This window comes from Lepeophtheirus salmonis, chromosome 13, assembly GCF_016086655.4.
Source record: "Lepeophtheirus salmonis chromosome 13, UVic_Lsal_1.4, whole genome shotgun sequence".
NCBI lineage: Eukaryota > Metazoa > Arthropoda > Copepoda > Siphonostomatoida > Caligidae > Lepeophtheirus > Lepeophtheirus salmonis.
The window spans coordinates 20464296-20485656 of NC_052143.2; the positions used below are offsets into that span (position 1 = coordinate 20464296).

Here is a 21361-nt window from a genome sequence, read left to right on the forward strand (position 1 = left end):
ATTTTAGTGCCTTATGACATGTGTTAAGTAAGAAATTAATTGTTATTCTATGCATGTTTTATAACTGTTGTTGAGACATCCATCATAGTTAATTATTTATCTTAAAATAATTACAAAGATAATTTGTCATTAAGGGAAAATATATTTTTTAATTTTTTCAACCCATTGTTGTTTTCTTCTTTTTTACGACCAAAATACGTATATATCGTGTAGTCACAAAGATAAAAACAAAATAGGTGCAACAATCCTGTCAATAAACAGCCCTCCACGGACCCATTTGGATCCCTCGTCTCATCATCCTTCAAATTTAAATAACATTAAATAGCGATACAGAGGGACTGTAAAAAATAAATAAAATAGTCTCCAGCTTTCATCCGATTATTTTCCTCTCTTCTTCTGAAGATGCAGTAGAGTCGAGGGTGGTTAATAAGAATCATAATAAAAAATGGGGAGAGAGAAATTTTTGAAGAGAGAAAATAAATGTATATATTATTATAATAAAATACATAGGAAAAGAAGAGAAGAAGAAGAACATTTTTCATCCTTTCGCTCGCGATCTTCAGCTGTTGAAAGTAAAAAACAAAAAAAGGAATAAGGATAGTAAGTAGAAGTAGTAGTTGTGAATATGAGTTCATGAGCGCAAGAAAGGGACTCTCTGTAGGGAATTTGACGATTTTATATTTGATCTAATAATTTGTATAGAATAAAAGTGATATTGAAATAATTTTTTATAGGTATACATATATTTGTATACATTGGATTTTTAAATAGAAAAATAATCTTTCAAAACTTTAGGTAAGAAATATGTCGTCTCTTTATAATTTTGTTAGAGTGTTGCATTATAATTTGCTTCTGAAACATAAATAACATAATCTAAAGTCTACACCTAATATAATACCTATTTAAAGATGAAGATATATATAACTATACAGATGAGTGAATCATGTATTAGTGTTTTGGTATCAGTATAAATTTTATAAATTATATTTTACTTCATTCGGTCCACCTTCGTTCAGTACAGGTCTTCTAGTAAAATTTTGTCCAAAACAAAATTATCTATTTTGATCCGGTCTGAAGTCATTTTAAAAAAAAAATAAGTTTGAGGCAGTAAAAGAATGGTGTTTATCTCAAAATCAATTTCTGTTCAATTAAAAAGTATTATAAATTTTATTTTTTAGAAAAAAAAACAAATATATTTGAAATATTTGATGCATTTACATGGGATGATGTTGTATCTATCTAAAAAACTTTTATCATAATCCATATTTGATGGACTCTCTCAGGAAATTATTTTCAAGTCAGTTTCATATTGTTCAATTATTCAACCTATTGACCAGGAGGAATATCGTTAAGTGGTATTTCACCATGTCTATATTTCACAATTATGGTATCTTTTTTTCCAATCTCGTGTTTTTTTCTTCAAATTCCAATGTATTCAAAAACTTCCGACGTCAGTACTCAATGCTTTTCAGTTTTTATATTCAGTTGTACATTTATTTTTCTCAACCCAAAATGTTTTTTGGAAAAATTAAAAAAAATATTTTTATGTGTGCCTTTTTTTAAAATGATACTTTGGGTCTGGACCAAAATATGGGTTCCAATTGGTAAAAAAAAACATCATTTCATACAAAACTGAAAGAAACTTTAGTTCAGCTATTGGACATATAAATTTTTATGAATTTACAAATGTAAACATTTAATTTGAAATATGAAAAAAAAAATCACGAAATAATCAATCTGATGTAATTTTTATTTTGTTTAGAATAATTAATTGAGAAATAAATTATATTAGAATTAGTTAAAAATGTTATTGCATGGGTAAATTAAGGAATCAATTTTTTTTTAGGCTAATATATATATTTGATTTGATTTGATTATTAGAGTGTTAATAAGGATCATAAAAGACTTAAAAGGTTAAAAATGAACATAAAGGTTCTTACTACAAAGATATTCGAGTATAAAATCCTTTTTGGCTTACGTGCAACATATTTGTCAAACAAGTAATTGTTATAAAAAATGTCCATCAACTAGAAGTGACTTCCTCTAAACACATTATCTAGAGACAATTACTTTACATGCCAGTACTTATGACAAAGCTATTTTCTCACTTTAAGAGCTTTAAAACGTATAGTTTTCATTATTGAACTTGATAAAGTCAGTTAATTTAACCACTTATTAAAAAATCATTTGTAGTAATAGCAGTCAAAGTTCATAAATAGATATTTAAACTATATCAGGGTATGATTTCTGGATCTTTTCATAAGTATATTAGTATCATAAGTTTACTACCATTCATTTACAGTGATTAGATACTAAAAGCTGTAAGGTTTTCCATTCTTTGACATGACATAAGTATTTTTTTAGTAAATAAGAAAGCCTGTTAACCATGTATACTTCCATTCTGCAAAAAATTCCAATATTTGGCATTAATCTATTTAAATTGTAACTACCGATACAGAAAAACTCATTTAGTATCCGTATATTTATTCTAAAATATTTATAATATTCATACCTATTACCCAACACATGAAATACCTGTAACCTGTAAAGATCCATCGGTTCATGTAAATAACGTATTTCACTAGTTTATAATAAATACTACTTTCAAAAGTAATTTTAGCTTTATAAAGGAGTATTATTTTAAGTATATTATAATCATGGAATTCTGGAATAATCACGGATAAATCTGATTTCCACATGGGGAGAATATAAAAGGAGTGATTGGTTTTTCATATAAGGAAAAAAAGAGATAACATCATTTATTATAACAATTCTTTAAGAGGGTAAAAGTAGAAACACAAATTAAGCTGCATTGGTTATTACTCCACGTATCTAGAATTTTCTGAGACTTATCATATTAATTTGATAAGATCTCCACAAAGAATAGTAAGAAAATTGATTTAATTACAATTTCTTGCGTCAAAAATAGATCGTGGTTTAGTTACAATTATTAAACAATTTCGTGAAAATCAATAATAATTTATTTAAAATGAAAAGAATATATAAACAAACTGAGAATGAGTGATAAATAGTTAATTGGCGCTAATTATAAGAACCTTCAGCCCTTCAAAAGATAAAAAGTTTAAGCGTTATTCCTTTCTTTTAAATCAAATATTATTCTTAGTAAGTTTATTAAAATTAAGAAAATGTAATTGATGTGAAAAAACATTTCTGAAATGTAAACTATAAGCATTTCAATAAGAATTAACTAGAAATTGCTTAAGGCCAGCCTCTGTGGAATGCCACAGATTAGCCTATTAACAATAAAAACTATGATTGAATTTGTATTTGTATTTTATTTTGGTAGGTAGATGTTGTTGTGATCTGAGAGTCACTTTTTGTGAGGCTTGGGGAGATAGGTTTATACTTTTGTACATAATTACATCTTTAATGCCACGTTTATGGTCACGAGCACTGGCGTCAAACTCATTTTGTTTTGGGGCAGAATGCAGCTTAATCTCATCTCCAGCAGACCAGACAATAAGATTATTGTAAAATTACAGAAAACGAACGCTAAGTCAACTTTTTACATTGTATTACTTACTAATACTATAATTAGTGGAAAAAAGAATAAATGATTTTTTAAAAAAAATTGTTTTAGGAATTTTCCTTTCATTAAATACATGAAAAACAACCTAAGAACTTTAAAAAATGTTCAATTTTAACAGCATTTCTACTCAGTTAAAAATGTATTTAAGTTGATTTGTGATATAACTGATAGCTTTGTGGAATATTAAAATACAATTCTTTCAAAATCTAAATAATACTTAAAACAAATAATGGCAAAGCAAATTGTTTTCCATTCAACTCTGTAAACATTTAAAAAAATGTCCATATATCTTGTAAAATTCTTCACTCTATATCCACTTTTTGTTTATTTGACAAATACTATTTGGTGATGAAGGTACGAGGATAAAGAAAAATTAATAACGAAATTGCAACCAACAGATTATTACTAGACTCAAATGCCACCACCTGCTACTGTTATTTCCAACCCCGTGTTGCTTTCTTGCTGTTTACTAGTATTAAAACACAGAGTTCTAGTGGACAATATAGGAATCATAGATATAAAAAAATACATTGAATTCAGTCATTTATTTTAATAATGCAGATTGATGTACCTGGCAGTATCAAACATCCAGGCGGGACGGATCGGATCCGTCCCTTGAGCCGTATGTTTAACACCCATGTTATAGATTAATGTCTTTTAATTTTCTATGGATAATTGTTCATTATCTCCCAATAAAGGAGAGATAGGGACGAACTTGACTTGTACCTTTTGAAAGCACTTATTAGAAGTATCTTGTTATTAATATATAAAAAAACTTTTGAAGTCAATAATATTTAAGAAGAATCTATGTTCTTTTTGTATTGCAGGTATATAATTACAAATATTTTATAGGCAACAAAGAAAGTATCTTTCAAAATTTGTTTGTCTTGGACATGTTTAATAAATCCTTACTTACTATAAAAAAAGTTTGATTTTTTTGTAACACTTTGAAGAAAAGTAAGACTCTGAAAAAAAAATTATTCTGGGTTACTATTTTATTTTACTTTTCAAGAACCTAGTGAGAGTAAAAGTTTTTAATTCGATGTGTTCATGAAAGAAAAAAGTATAAGTGTGTTAATTGATTATATACACGCTTAGATTTAGATCAAATAACGATATTTAGGGGGGTGTAAAGTGTGTTTCTAAGTTAAGGAGAATTAATTAAAAGGCTAAGTTTTATAATGTTGTTTAATTTTATTGTCCTTTGGGTATTAATTTTATTATACTCTGTTTGGTAGGTATACCCTAAGAGTAATGACCTTTTAATTTTTCCCAATTTATTTATCTGAATCTAAAATATCCTTTTTCTTTAAACTATCCAGAAATAAATCACTAATTTGAAAACATTAAAGAAAGTTAAAATTTGCTCCTGAAACATTTTGGTTGAGTACAGAGCCGTCAATAATTTTTGGAACATGACTTTAATTGGGTTGAGAGAGTTTTTTGGTTAATTTTATGGAAAAGTTGCGTTAACAAAAAAAAGCTGATTTTTTCGCTTTTGACCACCTTATTTACCAAATTTCTTGGGTAAATATTAAAAATAAAGTAACAAAAAATGCAAAAAGTTGCTCCTTTTGTCTGCACCGGATTTAGCTATTGTTATATTCTATATACCTTTAATGTCTGCAGAACCACCGTTTGGAGGATCAGGGGTAAGGTCCCCAATAGCCAAGACATCAGTGATTGTCATAAAAGTGGAAGGCCGATCAAATTAAACCCTGAAATGGGAAAAAAAAATAAAAAATAATCAAATATCCGTAAATGACAATGACGGTCTTGGCAAGGAAGTGGTCGAAGAGTTGTTCTACGGTGTCGAACGCAGTAAAAAAAAACTGGTACCTAGTTTCTCCTACATATTGAACGACCCTTGCTCACTCAACAAGAACAACAATCACGACAACAAAACGTTAATCTTCTCAGACAAGTTTTGGACAAGTCAATCATAACCTCAATTAACTGTCCACCACCAAATATCCCGACCTCAGTAATGATGAAGGTCACAAAATCAACCAATTTGAGTTCCTGGTTAGATACAGATTGACTAGCAAGGATAACTTGATGATTTTGCATTCAAAAGTGCTTCCATACGTTCGCAAGATCACAAAGTAATTAAAAATGCCGATTTTTGCTTGTAACATGACGCAACTCCTGCACATACGGTAAAAATCATGCAGGATTGGATTTCCAAAAAAATGAAGTTATGGCAGAAGGACTTTTGGCCACTGTAGGCCCCCAATCTGAATTTCCTTGAATACAGCATCTGATGGCGAATTGAATGTAAGGCCTGTAGGTAACGTCACAGCATTATTGAGTACCTAAAACAATCAATTGAGAAAGAATGGCGATAAATGTCGAATCACTACGTTGTCAACGTGTGCAAAGCGTTCTGAGGTTGCATGCAGTATGGGATTGAGGATGACTGGGATCCAAGTCATACATTATGTTCTTAAATGTGCAAAAAACTAGTTCCAATTTAAAAAAATTCTACAAAATTTCACATAAACCCACTAGGTGTAATTAATTTCTCAACGTTTATAATGTTCTAGGACTTTCTGACGGCCCCGTATATTCAATTATTATTCTAACTCGATAGTGCACTGTTTAGGATTTATTCGTATATTCAACTATTTCTAAATTATGTTTAGTGAATGTAATTTACTGTATTATTTAAAAGTCGTTCTTTTTTTCTTTTTCTTTTTTTTGATTTCTTGGATTCTTTTTTTTTTTACAGTGCGGGGATTAAGGCGTACAATAATAACTACAAAAATATAATATTGTAGCTATTTTTTATATAATACACACAACCTCATCCAAATTAATAGGTACTAATTTGATTCCCAATATTCACATTCTGTTATTTCATAGAATTTTAAGAATAACAATAAATTAAATCCTGCTATTCTCGCCAACTAATGAATTTAACATTATTTTGGAATATGAATATTTTTTTCCTTGTGTTATATTCATTCAAGTATTTTTACCATTTTGATTGATATTTATGAAGATAAAATGGATGTTATAGTTAAAAAATGATACAAAATTTAAATGACATAATTATTATAATCGTTGAACTGTTTATTATGTGAGTAAATACGTTTTATTGTTTACCCAATTAACTAACTGCTTTATAAGAAGGGATGTTATAAAACGGGATGATAACGAAATATGGAACGGAATAAATGTGACAAGACAAATTAAGATGAATTAAAAATTTATGTTTGATGTAAAAGCAGAGTTAAAAAATTGTTTTCACTTGAACAAATGATTAAATGTTTTATCTTTTGAACCAATAAATACAATAGACAAGATGAAAAATGTTTCAAAGCGATACGAATTGGAAAAATACTATTCGAAATGAAGACTGAACTGAAATAATGACCACAACTTTTCGAGTTATAGCTATACTATACTGCAAGTACCAATGATGATGTATCTAAAGAGACCATTTTTCCTTATTTTATAAGTCCAACACTTGTTAGTTGTGAAAGACCAAGTCCTAAATTAGAACCAAAACAACACTAAATACAATAGTTAGTCGAAACTTACATATATACGGCTAAACATAATTTCCCCTTCTTTAGAAAGCACAGCTTGATAAGTGACAGTTGAATTATTTTTAATTTGAAAGATAGCGTTAAATTATTTGTGTGTCTTGTCAACTTTTTGTCTTATCTGCATTGTAATTATTTCATATATTTTATAAAACAAAAATGGATATTTAATATGTATGAAACAAAGCTAGTCAAGAAAAAATTACAATTTCTACTTGTAATAAGAAAAATATAAATTATATTACAAAAACATGAATATGTTCTTTAAATAATGGATACTACCCCTTTTTGCTATATATTCATTAAATCCTCTTAAGGGATTTTATATACAATTTATTAATCATATTATTGGGTTACTTCTAAAATTATTCAAAAGGTTTGAATATATCCAAGAGCCAGAAATAGACGCATTAACTTTTGGACATATCCCTGTATTTTGTTTCGGGAGGCTTTATGCATGCGGCAAACCGTTACAAATGTATCACGTCATGGTGTTTTCTAAATTGTCAATTTTTTCAGAACAAGAGATATCAATCAAGCGTTGGCTAGACAAAATTCTCAGGGACTGCAAAATCACCTATGGTGTGTTTTACTACACAGAAGTACGATGGTTAATCAGAGGTGCTCTGTTTAGATTTATTTGATTTACGAGGCAAAACTGAACAATAAATACTAAAATTGGTAATAAGGTGTTATGAAAGTATACGACCATTTCAGTTAAAACTCATATTATATAAGATACAGGTGACAAGCGATAACTCTGATCATTTTTCATGTTTAAAATATTTGTGCACAAAACGCTTTAATTTTGATGCGAAACGGTAGAAACGCAAGATTTTCTAGGGATATTTAGTGAGTTTAAGAAACAATTTCATGTTTTTACCAAAGTATGTAGAGAATAATTCTATGTTGTTTCTTGAATAAAACAAAATTTTAGACAAAAAAATCAATTTTTGTACTTCTATAGTCTTCATCTAGAACATTGAGGAAAAACATATTTTTCACAGCTTTGTTCTATACGGAATGAAAGGTTTTTTTGTTTTTTTCAACACGTTCATCTTACCGAAAAGGTATCTTTTATTACATCTCTGATTTTAGTTCTCACAGTAGACTACCGTTGGAGCCTTTGCTTTAGTTAATCTTGTTTTGGTGATGAGTTTACTAACAAGTTTCCAAAATACACTTTCTGCTTTCGACTATTGGGAAAACATTGTACAATAATATATCTTGTGTAACCCAACAGCCATAGGATCTTTCCAATCAAGGATTTTTGATAAGAAGAAGGTTGAAGTAAAGAACGTATTTTATCTCTTTTACCCCTTTGAGTAAGGTGATGATTGGAGGATGATTCATACAGAGCCCAACTTCCCACTCATTTAATCTATTTAGTATGTACATATGTATAATACTTCCAATTTTAGAATAGATTGATGAATGTTTATTGATTGTTTCTTTAGCCAAAAAATAAGACATTTTATATACAGTGTGATATTAAAACATCTCTTTAAATATAAATTCCAAAAATAAATACAAAAATGAGTTGAATAGAATGGCAATATATATATTTACATATATATATATATAATCTATTGTGTGTGCGTTGTATCGAAGCTGGAAGCGCTATGTAAATATCTACATGTATGAATCTGCAGATAAAAGATTATAAAAATAGAGAGGGTGAGCTATTGTAGGGGAAATTAGAAGAGAAGAGAAGGTGAATCCCTCACACACCCTTTTTTCCTATCCTATCTCCAATATGTAAAAAAACTACCTTCCTTTGTACGTATAAAGATACTTAAAACTCAATAAATATACTTTTTTAAAGTATTCATGAATAATAACATTGAAAAAAAAGTTTTATCAAAATAGAATGCATATACGTTTTTTTATGAATATAATGGCTATAAATATCTTTATATTTAAATAACTTTAACAACAAAATTCGAGTGCATGGGGAAAAAGGATATTGTTTGTTGTTCTGGCAGCTAACCAGAATTGTATAGCCTCAGTTAAAAAATTGGCATCGATCAACGAAGTATTTATTCCCCAATCTACGGTAGACAAGAAAGCAAACTTCTTAATCCTCACTCTCCTTTGTCTGAAGAGTCAGGAAATAACTGGAGGAGTCAGGAGATGATAGCAAGACTCTGCTTTACGTCATTCTGGAAAGAAAACATTGAACTTCTTTCATAATTATTTACATACAATCTTTGTTGGATTTAGTGTTTGGACCGAATCTCAACACCATGGACTTCTTTGTGTGGGACGTTATTGAGTCACACACCAACAGATCCTCCTGAAACATGAAATCCGAGCTGATTTCCAGGATCCAGAAGGAAGTCCGGAATCTGCCAAATAAGACTGTCATCAATAACTGATCCTGTTTCTGAGGTCTAGTCAAGACTGACATTGTTCAATATTCAATATTGTGTTCATATTTATTCTTTGTTTTCATAGACGTCATAGATTGAATAATAATCCAAAAAAAAATGCAATATTTAGGGTATATAACAAATTTTTTTATTTCATTTAATGATTTTTTTTTCCATAAATCTTGAAAAAACTTCATTTAATCACCTCACAGAAGAAGATACACAAAACACCTGTAGTGATAACAACTTATTTTTAAAGAAAAGTAATAATTGTATTATGATAGCATTATGATATGCCATCGAAATTCTAAACTCATGGAATAATCCCACATGCTGCTTAGATTATTTTTCTTGTATCCCCTATTTAAGGAATGAAAGTAGAAAATTATTTTGACTCTTCTTTTTATTCCCCCCTCTTTTATGTTCCCCTCTTGTGGGAATAAAATTTCAGCATGATTATTCCGGGTTTCTAGAATTCAAGGGGTTGGTAAGTTTTTTTAAAAATAGTATAAATTGAGTTGAATCTAAGATAAAAAAAGTAGGATAATCTGATGAAAAGATATTACAATTACAAAAGGAATATACGCAATGTTGTATGGTTTCATGATAAAAACACAAATTGGAATGCCCAATGGGAGATTATACTAATAAAATAACATATTATAAATCTATTAAAAAGAAATAATGATTTTTGAAAGAGGCAAAGAGGTCCGTTTTTAAGTTTCTCAGAGCTATTACATTATTCAAATTCTCAGCAAAAACTCACCATTTTCTTTTTTTTTTAAAAACCTACAAGGGATCCAATAATAAAATAAAATTTTTAAATAATTTTTAGATTTTTGGCTGATTTTATAACAAACAGCCATTTTTTAATGCTAAAATCTTTGGGATCATGTGCCAACCACTATTAAAAATGAGGGAAATATGCAATTTTTAAATCCCCAGCTTACAGGTTTTTTAGATTGGTTGCTTAATGAAGTAATATTTATATATGGCATTAAATTGATCTTCTTTTTAAGAAAATATAGATTTTGATCTTTTTCTCAATGTGCTACCGTCTCCTCAAATAAACGATACCTTCAAAATTATGCTTAAAGAACCCCTTGTCTCATTAGCTTATATTTCCGGACCACTGCTTTCCACTACTAGCTAATGTATGTCAATTTGACGTCTATATTAAGTTATATATTTGTGCTAATTTAATTGGTCCATTTAATTTACTAAATCAGTGTTTTCCTTGAACTTTTTCCATCCTATCTGGTGTAACGAAAGACGACTGTTCGAAAATATAGTAATATTGAAGTATCATGGAAAAATAACTAATCAGGTTGTTTATGTGTAAGTACATCCAATGCTATATGTGTAATGATTTTTGAAATCAATGGTTACAAAGTTATATAACTTCTTTAAAAATCATTTTTTTTTACCTATTTAAGAAAAAAATCGTTCGTTATGGAAACAAAAGCTTCATACATATACTTTGATGCATAAAAATTCAGCAATTTCCATATTTAAAAGAATTAGAAAGTTTAGTGCGAACTTAGATAGTGATTTATGTTATTAAACAATTAAATCGGATAATAATCACTCAAACTCACAATTTATTTATATATCTATAATATTTGAAGTTTTAATTGATTTAATTTCCAGATACATGTATACGTAACTTATGTACAAATTGGTCAGTTCTGCAAGTGTTACAAATATATGATACAAGTTATTATGTTCTTGTATCATTTTTTTCATTAAAGTAGACAGAACTCGAATTTTTATAACGTACTCAGATCCATTATTCCTTTTATACAGTTTAGGAAATAAGTATTTGATCCCTTTCCGATTTTGTAAGTTTGCATATGGAACAAGATTTTCTGTAAGATTAAGGTCAGCAGACTGGTTAGGCTACTTTATAACCTAAATGTGATTCTCATTGAAACACTCCTTCTTGCCATGTCCATATGTTTTGGAAGTCCCATTCTACTACCTGTTAACAGTGGTCTGCCTTGATTAAAAGAGGTTGCATTTCCATACATAGGACCGTCCATCCGCCCTTAGATGCAGATAAACACCCCCAATAGAAAAAATTTCGCCTCACTGCTTCAGGATGGGGCTGATGTTGTTTGGCTTATTCTTAGGATTTTTCCTCCATTAAACACTTTTTTTTGTATAAACCTACAATTTAAATTATTGACTGTTCTTTCTTTTGTCACTTTGCAAACTTACAAAATCTTCAGAAGATGATATACTTATTTTCTCCATTGTACTTACAACCAATAATTTGTTTCTTTTTTCTTAAAGGACTTTTACTTAATTAAATAAATTAATAAAGATATACTTAGATGGAAAATTTATATGTGTAGTTTTATTTATTGAGAAAATTCAATTATTTTTTTTTTTTTGCATGTTATTTAAAATGTAAATTTTGCCAAATCTTTTTTCAATAACCTTCTTTGAAGTATCTACTTTCACACTATTAGTTATTCTTATGATAGAAATATTCTTTGTAAAATAATAAATTTTATAATATGATTTAAGCTCAATATTTATATGTATAAAGGGTTTATAAGGAAAAAAGTCTGGTCTCAATTCATTAGCATTATGATAAGAAAACTGGAAATATATTAATTTTTTTTTTGTTGAAGTTATCAAAAACTACAATATTAAAGGTTCAGAATTAAAATTGTCCTCCATCTGCACCCATACATGCCTCAAAACGAGGTCAAAAACTATTCCATGCTATGACGACTTCGTCAGAATGAACAGAAGCCTATTCATGGACAATGGACGCTTTTAAACCAATATGATTATTCTGGTGGGTTCTGCAGTCCTTCTTCTCAATATCTCCCCAAAAATAATAATCCAATTATCCGGGAAAATCTCTTTATCAGAGAGGATTTCTCAAAACTCAAAAATTAGAATCCTCTTTGAAGCCGTCTTGCCTCAATTCTAAACATCTGACAAATTTGTACTTGGTACCATATGAAAGAACTGACAAAAAAACTACAATTTGATGTTTTTGTTTTGTTTTTGTACGACTAAAAATATCCAAGCAATAAGAAAAACGGTAGTGGGTCTTCGATCTCCTCCACGCACAAGTCGATCTCCGACAAGGATATATTCACATTGAACCCTGTTCTGAACAGTAAAAATGATCGCTACTTAGCTGAATCAAGAGCTCAAACCGAGGGATCCTTAAGGACCAAACATCTAGCTCGGCGTCGTGGTCCCTACTTCTCTAAAGTAAGCACGGACGTCTACTACAAGGTCATGAGGTACAATTACTGAAGAGCACGTTCTCCAAAGACGACTATATGTTTACCCAAGACAGCGCCCAGGCACACATGTCCAAGAACATGCTGACTCTTGGACTTTTTTCGCTTAGAAACTCAGTAGATTGGGATAATTTTGAATATATTTTTGCAATAATTCCATATTTTAATAGGTAGTATTTGTTGCCTTGTAAAAAACGCAACAATAAAATATATTAATCTTTTTTTTTGTCATATAACATACTATACCTAAAAAAACATGTTTATAATGGTATGTATTTATGAGTCATTCTTTTTGCAAAATACAATAATAATATATTAAATATTCGGGTGTGTTTCATTCAAACAGAGGATCCTTTTTAGTCCAGGGATACTCTTTGTTTTGTAGTATATAGATTAGAAACACGACTTTTTGAGTTATTGAACAAACACTTTTACGTAATTCTTAACATAAAAACACATAGACGATGTTTTTCAACGTTTTGTAATTCCTTTTATTTGCTCTAATAAATGGTTTACATCGTTAATTTTGAAAGCTAATTCATTATGAAGTCACGTGGTTGTAGAGAACATCCAAATATATCACATTATTATGTATATATTACTTTACAAAGTAAAGAAAAGTCTTTGTACCAATATATTTGATTAAATCAATAGTCTGACAGATAAATTAATTAATTATCACTCAATAAATCTAGTACAAATTTTTCTTTATGTTCAGTACTGAGTTGCTTGGTTATAAGTATTAGTTTATTTATTATCATTGATTGATTTATCCCTTGATTACTATAATTTATCGATGTTTGTAGACACAATGAAATCTCCATTTTTGTGTATCGCAGCCTTTTTTATCAAAATAAATAGAAAAATCTTGTAATTAACTTGTAGTTGAACGTTTATATTTTTTTAAACTCTATTAGTAAAATGTGAAATGATATACCCAAAGATTTATAAAAGTACTTTGTATTTTCTTTGGAATCTACTTTTTATTTCAATACAGTTTTATATATTATTTTTGTCAATCTGAGAACTAAGGCGTACAATGGTATAAGCAAAAATGTAGTATTGTAGCTATTATTTTATATAATACAAGCAACCTCATCAAAATTGATGGGTGTACTAGTTTGTTCTACGAAATTTGCATAAAGTAATTAATATTTGAAAGAAATTTGTGTAGAAAATATAATATATACTTAATATTTTTACTACCTATAAAAATATTTTGTTGAAACCCTAAATTTTTGAAAGTATTGAACAATAAGGATTTGTTTATTCTGGATATATTATGTTCATACAAGTTTTTCAGCGTTTCAATAGATATTTACGAGTGCAAAATGGATGAAGTAAATAATAAATTCATAATATAACTATTTTTATTTTTATTTGGATAAAAAAAGATGTTAACTGTTTTTTAATGTCAGACAATTTATCACACATTTAGAAAAATTGAATCAATAAATGACAATAAAAAAGAGCAAGATTAGAGAGGTTAAACTTCAAGATACAATTGTTACCCAACTTGGTTCATCCAATATCAGACTGTTCGATAAGTAGTCTGTATATCGGTCGCAATGTAAATTTTATTGTATCCCTCATCTTTTCCTCTTAAAAGAAAAATAAATGGAGCCCAAAATTAACTAAAAGTTAGTCTATATGGTAACAAAGTGTTGGACTGTTTTTTTCTATTTGATAATTAATATATGTTTATTGCTAGAATAATACATTATTTGAATTTCAAAACTCAATCTTCAATACATTATAAAACAGTAAGAATAGACAAATCAACAGGATTTTTTTTTTCCAAAGTTAGTTTTAATTCTCTTTTATTTTCCCCTCAAATCTTATCCAGAACACTTTCATAGGGTTTAAAATATTATGATAATTTTGAAAATAAGTTTTCTGTACAACATATTCCCAATCAATGTATGTACAGGGTGGGGATTTTTAATCCTGAAAAAATGTATATTTATTTAAATCTATATCCTGGCAACCCTGATATTTATGTAACTGAAAGGGTGTTCATCATATTTAAAAAAATACACCATCCACAAGATATGCTCAAAATATGAAAACCCTTTAGCTATTATTGTGTGCTTCAGAGCCAGGTCACGTCCAAAGATAGATATAACTCCATAGATAATTATGGTGAACACCAGAAATTAATTTTAACAGATTTGGTGCTATGGTCGAATTTTAAATTGGTGCAGTTTATCCAAATCATGTAATTGGAACCGGATTTCTTTTAAAATAAAACCATCATTTTTTGGACTTTAATGTTCTGGGACAAGGAAATATGCCCTCCTAGCTTGCGGGATCTGAACGTCTTGAACCACTATGTTTTGGGAGTCTTTGAGAGAGTCCAAAAAACATGCAAATAGCAATGTTGATTCTTTGTGGTCTTCCATTCTCAAGGAAGTTGTCAAAATGGACAAAGATTTCCTCATTAAGACCTGCGTCCTTTTCAAAACTAGGATGGAGGCTTTGGTTGAAACTGGAGTTGTTTCGTTTTAGTATTTGACTTCACTATCGGTCCTGTTATGCAAGAGCAAAAGATGTGTGAATTGCTAAATTAATTTTAAGAAATAAATTATGCTTAAATTTTCTGGATTCGAAATTGCCATCCTGTATTTGTGTTAATGAATAGTGTTATTATTTTTTTAACATTGCATGACATCTATTTTCCAATATAAATGTTGTTACTTTTATCAAATTGAAAAAAAAAATATTAGAGCTAGACTAATTAATATAAATCATGAGTTTCTATTAAATATTTATCAAAAAACGCGTATATCAGAAAATACACATGGTTTTTTTGTTTATTTTTATTGAGGATTTCAAACACACAATTAAAATTACAAAAGTTTAAAATAAGTAGGAAAAATCTTTGGATAAGTCAGGAATTAATAGTTTCATTCTATATATAAACAATATTTTGATAGTTTCCAATAACTAATCTAAGGCTGCTAATCCACACATGTGTAAAAAAGTCCTGAAAAACGTTAATAGGATTTCAAATTGGCATTTGACATTTTCACCAATTGTTTAAGTTAATAATGATTTACTGTTTCTTTATGTTTGCAGATAATTTTTTATGCTTCAACACACAAACCTTTCATATAAATATAAATAATTAATTTCTTCTTTATTTTTTGTAATGATTTATTTTGCATCATTTTTCACCCCAGAAACTTCATTTCATTTTTAGCCTTAAGAAAGTCATTCATCTCTGTTGTTAATTAAATTTATGTATTTATGATGTATCAGCAAACATTTTTTTCTTCTTTCAATATGTTTGATGTATCATTTTTTGTTGAGCTCCTTATTTTCATATATGTACGTATAAAGGAAATTAATTTGTTCAAAGATTTATTGTAATCTAATTGATGCTTTATTTCCATATTAAAATGAGAGAAAATGAACTCATTTTTCATTATTGAATGGCTTAATTTTTCCCATTAAGTCATAAAGAAGAAAAAGTAATTTATTTTAATGAACATTCATTTAAATGACTTTTTTGGTGGTTTTTACGTTCAATTTGATGTTTGACAGCATGGTAAAATTAAGTTTCTAATGGTCTTACAAAAAATATATCTGTGTTTATAAACAGTGGGATCTCGTGGGTGTATCTGCTGAATCTTTTTACTTCAATTTTTTTTATTTAAATGTTATAAATTAAGATAATAACGATGTTACTATCATCAGGTTGTTAATGGAACTATGATAGTAATAAGTTATTACTAGTTCTTACTTATAACGTTAGAAGCGTTATTAAAAAATCAAGGTTCCTTTATTCATAAATTAATTAAATCTATGTTTTAACATACGTTCATAGAACGATGTAGCTATGTGAAATATACGCTTGAGAGAAATTATTCTCTTGAGCTCTATCTATATTCTTATTCTTAGGTTCGATTCTTGGTCGCTCCTAGCGAAGGAAATATACTTTATGAATATGGACAGAGGTTGAGAAAAAATGAAATTTGAAAATTGTGCTCTTTTTATAATTGATGCCGTAAAATATTTTTTTTACCAAACCTGTATTTCAATCTTTTTTATTCTCGAAGAAAGAACAATACCATAAAATAAATCACAAGTGTGTCAAAGACAAAAAGTAACTCTGAGAATTTGTGGTGCATTTACAGGTGTAAATCCTTTTGTACTCAAAGTGGAATTGAGGATGGACATCGCTGTAATTCTTGTCTATATCATTGTTAGATACAGAGTTGGGTATATGTTTATTCCCTTAATATTATAGCCACTCATGGCTAATTTATGCAACGTCATAAAACTATTCTGCTCATCTCCCAAAAAATTTCAAATTATCAGGGTAAATACATAATTTTTTGTTTGTTTTCCTAACACTCCAGCGTTTCAGAGTATTTGAATGTCTGTAAAAGAACTTCAAAGATAATTTGTATGTCATTTCGAGAGTTTTTAGTACTAATAGGTCTACTTATACTTTTTCAGTACAACTCCATCTGAACAATTTATAAAACATTTAATAAAAAATGAATTACTGTTTTAAATGCTCTAAAATTCTCTTAGACTATTGTAATTTAATAAGATTTAACACAACGGTGGTATCCCACAACATCAAAAACTACTAATTATTTTAATGTCAGCTGTTGATCAATAAATTGAAATGAGAGTAAAAATGGAGATAATAAAGAATATACATTCATACTTCATCTTACCACACAAGAGATTGTTTATAACAGTTTGATTATGGTTATTCATTTAACAAGGTTAATAAACTAAAAAAAAAATTATAATATATTACCAATAGCATCTCAAAAATGATCGTTATAAGTCGCCACTGTTAATAGGTAACCGAAAATATAAAAAAATACCATTTCTATTTGTTATATAATTTTTTAAACAAATTATATATTTGAATTTTCCGAATTTTCAAATAATTGATTTTATATAATAATACATTATTAAAATGTTTAGTGGAGCAATTGTTCATATTTTGTACTCATAAAATAAAATGACGACACTGGAGCTCGATTTATACTTAATTTTATTCTTGGAATAATGTATGTATGTACTTTAATTTTATTATATCATTCAGTAATAAAAGGTAGATTTTGATTTTTAAAGTAGACAAGTAGTTTAAAGTGGGCATGACATATTAGGCAAAATGTTTACTATCTGCATTGTATTGGTATCTAAGAAAATACAAAGAAATTTCGATATTTGTTCCATTATTTTATATGACAAAACTATTTTTTTGTTGTCAAACTAGTCATACAAATATAAATATATATCATTAGCTTGTTACCGAAGTTCTACTATTAAATATTTAGTTGATTTTTTAAAAATATTGTATCCTTAGGATATGAATCTGTTGGCAAACGAAACACACCAATTGTGAAAAAATTGAAGCATTGACGAGTACATGTAATCATCTGTAAATATTGGATTCGAAAATATTTTTATATCAACCCATGTCTAGTATGTATCTATTTCCATATCCTCTCATTAAGTATCAATAAATTTTTATTTCATTGAAAAGAAATGCTGAAAGATACAATTTCTTAAGAACGAAAAAAACTTTGATTTATTCAATCAGTACAATATTAATTTAATAAGATTTGACACAACGGTATCCCCACAACATCAAAGACAACTAATTATTTGAATGTCAAAAGTTGATATATTTATATTATTGCTCTTTTTAGAGGTTTGAACTTCTATTTTCTGAGCTCGAATTAAAACTTGCTGGGAAGTAAATCTACCTTTACTATGGAATAAATAATAATCTAACAGTAGAGGACTTTATTGGTTGACTAATAGCTAATTTTGATTCCTTTATTAAGCTAGTTTTTAAAGGAAGGAGAAGTAATACAATGAAAATCTTACGAAATTTAACTTCTCACATCACACTTCTATTTTTTAGCCGAAAGGATTTTTTTTTATTTTTTAACATGGCTAAAACAATAAATTTTCTAAAATAACAAAAAATAAATAAATTTCATCTTAATAAGATATAATTATAAAATACATTTGATATGGATTAAAGAAAAGGAAAAACAAGTCAAAAAGACACAAACCATCATTTTTTTCTTTCTTTTTTAATTAAAAAGGTTGAGGACTCAAATATTAAAATCATGTTTGAGGCCGTCTAGTCTAAATTATAACAGGCTGACGCTTTTTTACTTGGTAATATTGAAAAGACCTGACCAAAACCATCTATTTGATGTTTGTTTTGTTTTTGGATGAACAACTCCGAAAAGGTTTCCAAGAATCTTGGAAACGGAGGACGCAGGAAGAAGAGTACCAAGTTTATGGCCTTGGGCCACGAGAAAGTCAACGCAGACATCTACTACAAGGTCCTCAGCTACCATGTCTTGCCATGGTTGAAGAGAACGCCACAGTACACACGTCCAAGAAGCTGCAGTATTTCTGCAGGGAGAAAATGGTTGCCTTCGTCCTCACCCGACATGAACCCCCTGTACTTTGCTGTTAGGAGCGTCTTGGCGGGCAAGAGGAACAAGAATTCTCACCCCAATGTCGATGCTCTGTAGAGCATGAACACAGAGGAGTAGAACAACTTATTCTTGGACTTCATCGAAGTCATGTCCCGTATTGAACCCATCATTCAGAATGGCCGGGGCATATTGATTAAAAAGTGTAGAAAATTGTTAATTGGCCAACTTTTGCTTTAAAAATTGGCATAAAAATGGTACAAAATAAAAATATGGAGAAGTAAAAACAGATTCGTAATTTTTTTTAATCTTTGAGTCCTCACCCTGTTTTTTATTGAAAACATACACAAAATTAAACAAAGTTATGTTTGCTACATTTTCTGCTTAGTAAGGCCTGTTGGTAATAACAATTCAAATATCTTAGTGATATTTAAAAGTCCGAGTGAACGACAATTGTCGAAGAAATTTGCTAGTTCTTTAACCATTCTAAATTTATTGGACTGGTTTTTCTGTTGCATCTGACTTTTTTATATAAATGGATATATTAAAGACTCACTAACAATGCATATCATAATCACGTAAATTTATTGGATATAATATAATTTATTTTCTCAGCTAGTGAGTTACATAGCTATTATACTAGCTGTAGTAAAAGTAAACCCTATATTTATCCAATAGGTGGGTTTAGTAATTTGTATCTCACGTTGTCTAACCTCAACCAGTTCACTTTTAGTGGCGTTAGAAATATAAGACTTCGTACTAAAAAAACTTATTTTACATTTTAATTTTTGATAAAGGAAAAAATATAAACCAAGTGTCTGAGAATATGCCTAGTGTAATTGGTCTTCATACTGTATTATCTCATTTTTTCAATTGTAATATAAGAATACATTTTTTTTCATTCATTAGATAAACAATCGAAATTTTGAAACTGACATCCTACTCAAATAATCCTTCCCCCTACATCCTCTCGTGGCGATGGCCCTGCATAAATATAAATATAATGTGCTTGATCTATATTTCAAGATTATATATCTTAATGTAAACATCTAATAGTCCCTTAATGGGTAAGAGTTACGTATTTGATCAACTATCAGATGATCTTGGATTATATTTTTCTTACTCTTTTTGAAGAAAAGGTTGAGAGATGAAGTAATCGATATTACCTTGATATATCACGGCGTTACCTCATTAGGACAAAGATATACAATTATATGAAGTAGTTCAATGGACTACGCACCCGAAAAATATAATTTTGTAGAATTTAATGTCAGTAGATTCGATACACGTTCACTCCTAGAGATGAAACTATTCATCACTTACATAGATGCATATAGCAACTCATACCGGTGTGTAAACATAAAATAAAACGAAGTTGAACGTCGTAATCCTGACAAATTTAAAAATGCATAGAAGAAAAGCACCTAAGTTGTCAGAACGTTTCAATAAATTAGCTGCGATGAGCCCTGAGAGCAAATTAATATACATAAATACCACTCCGTATGTATTAAGGGCATATAAGCTTGAATTACTCATAATCAATTCTCAATTCTACTCTAGGTCCAGCAAAGACCTACTCTTATAATTTCTGAGAAACCCCTTGTAGATAATTTCCGTTTTTCTTGAGTATACTAAATATTACTACATACTTATATGTTCTCTTTTCAGGAATTACATAATTATGATAGTAGCTTTGAAAAATTAAAAAGCCTGTCCAGGTTGCCAACAAGAAAAAGCTGCCCATGAGTAAATAGCTCTCACTTCAAATACTATTCCTTGATGAAAAGGAGTAATTGTAATGCTATACAACATTTAAAGACATATGGATACATACCGTGTATGTATCTTGTTGTCAGCTGTCGATTTATCTACTTCTTATCTCATAATCAAGTCAATTGTATTAAGTTTAGCTTTCAAGCTTTAATAAATTACCTACAGTTATTGAATAATCCTTCCTTAGTTGGGAAGAGATGGCTAACTTTTGGCCCTTTTTCTATAAAATTTTCGGAAAAAGATTGCCTGCCCCAATAAAGGTAATAACGTAATATATAAAAGACAAAGATGAATTTAACGACTTTTTAAATTATATCTAAATTTAAGATCATTTGCTATTCCTTTTACAAAAGGAAATCCGTGCCAGAAAACTGCCAATGGGAAAATTGACCGTATTTTATTCAACCTTAATGATGAA

At 28.8% G+C, this 21361-nt stretch overlaps 1 protein-coding gene across 3 annotated transcripts in view; it reads left to right on the top strand.

The window, feature by feature from the left end:
* Positions 1-595: 595 nt before the first annotated feature.
* LOC121128277 (uncharacterized) overlaps positions 596-21361 on the top strand; it is a 175847-nt gene continuing 155081 nt past the window's right edge. The window contains exon 1 of one of the 3 annotated variants that reach the window (XM_040723856.2): positions 596-795. The gene's annotated coding sequence lies outside the window, so the exon portion shown is untranslated. The remainder of the gene's footprint in view (positions 796-21361) is intronic. The other 2 variants (XM_071892885.1, XM_071892884.1) reach the window with 2 other exon arrangements.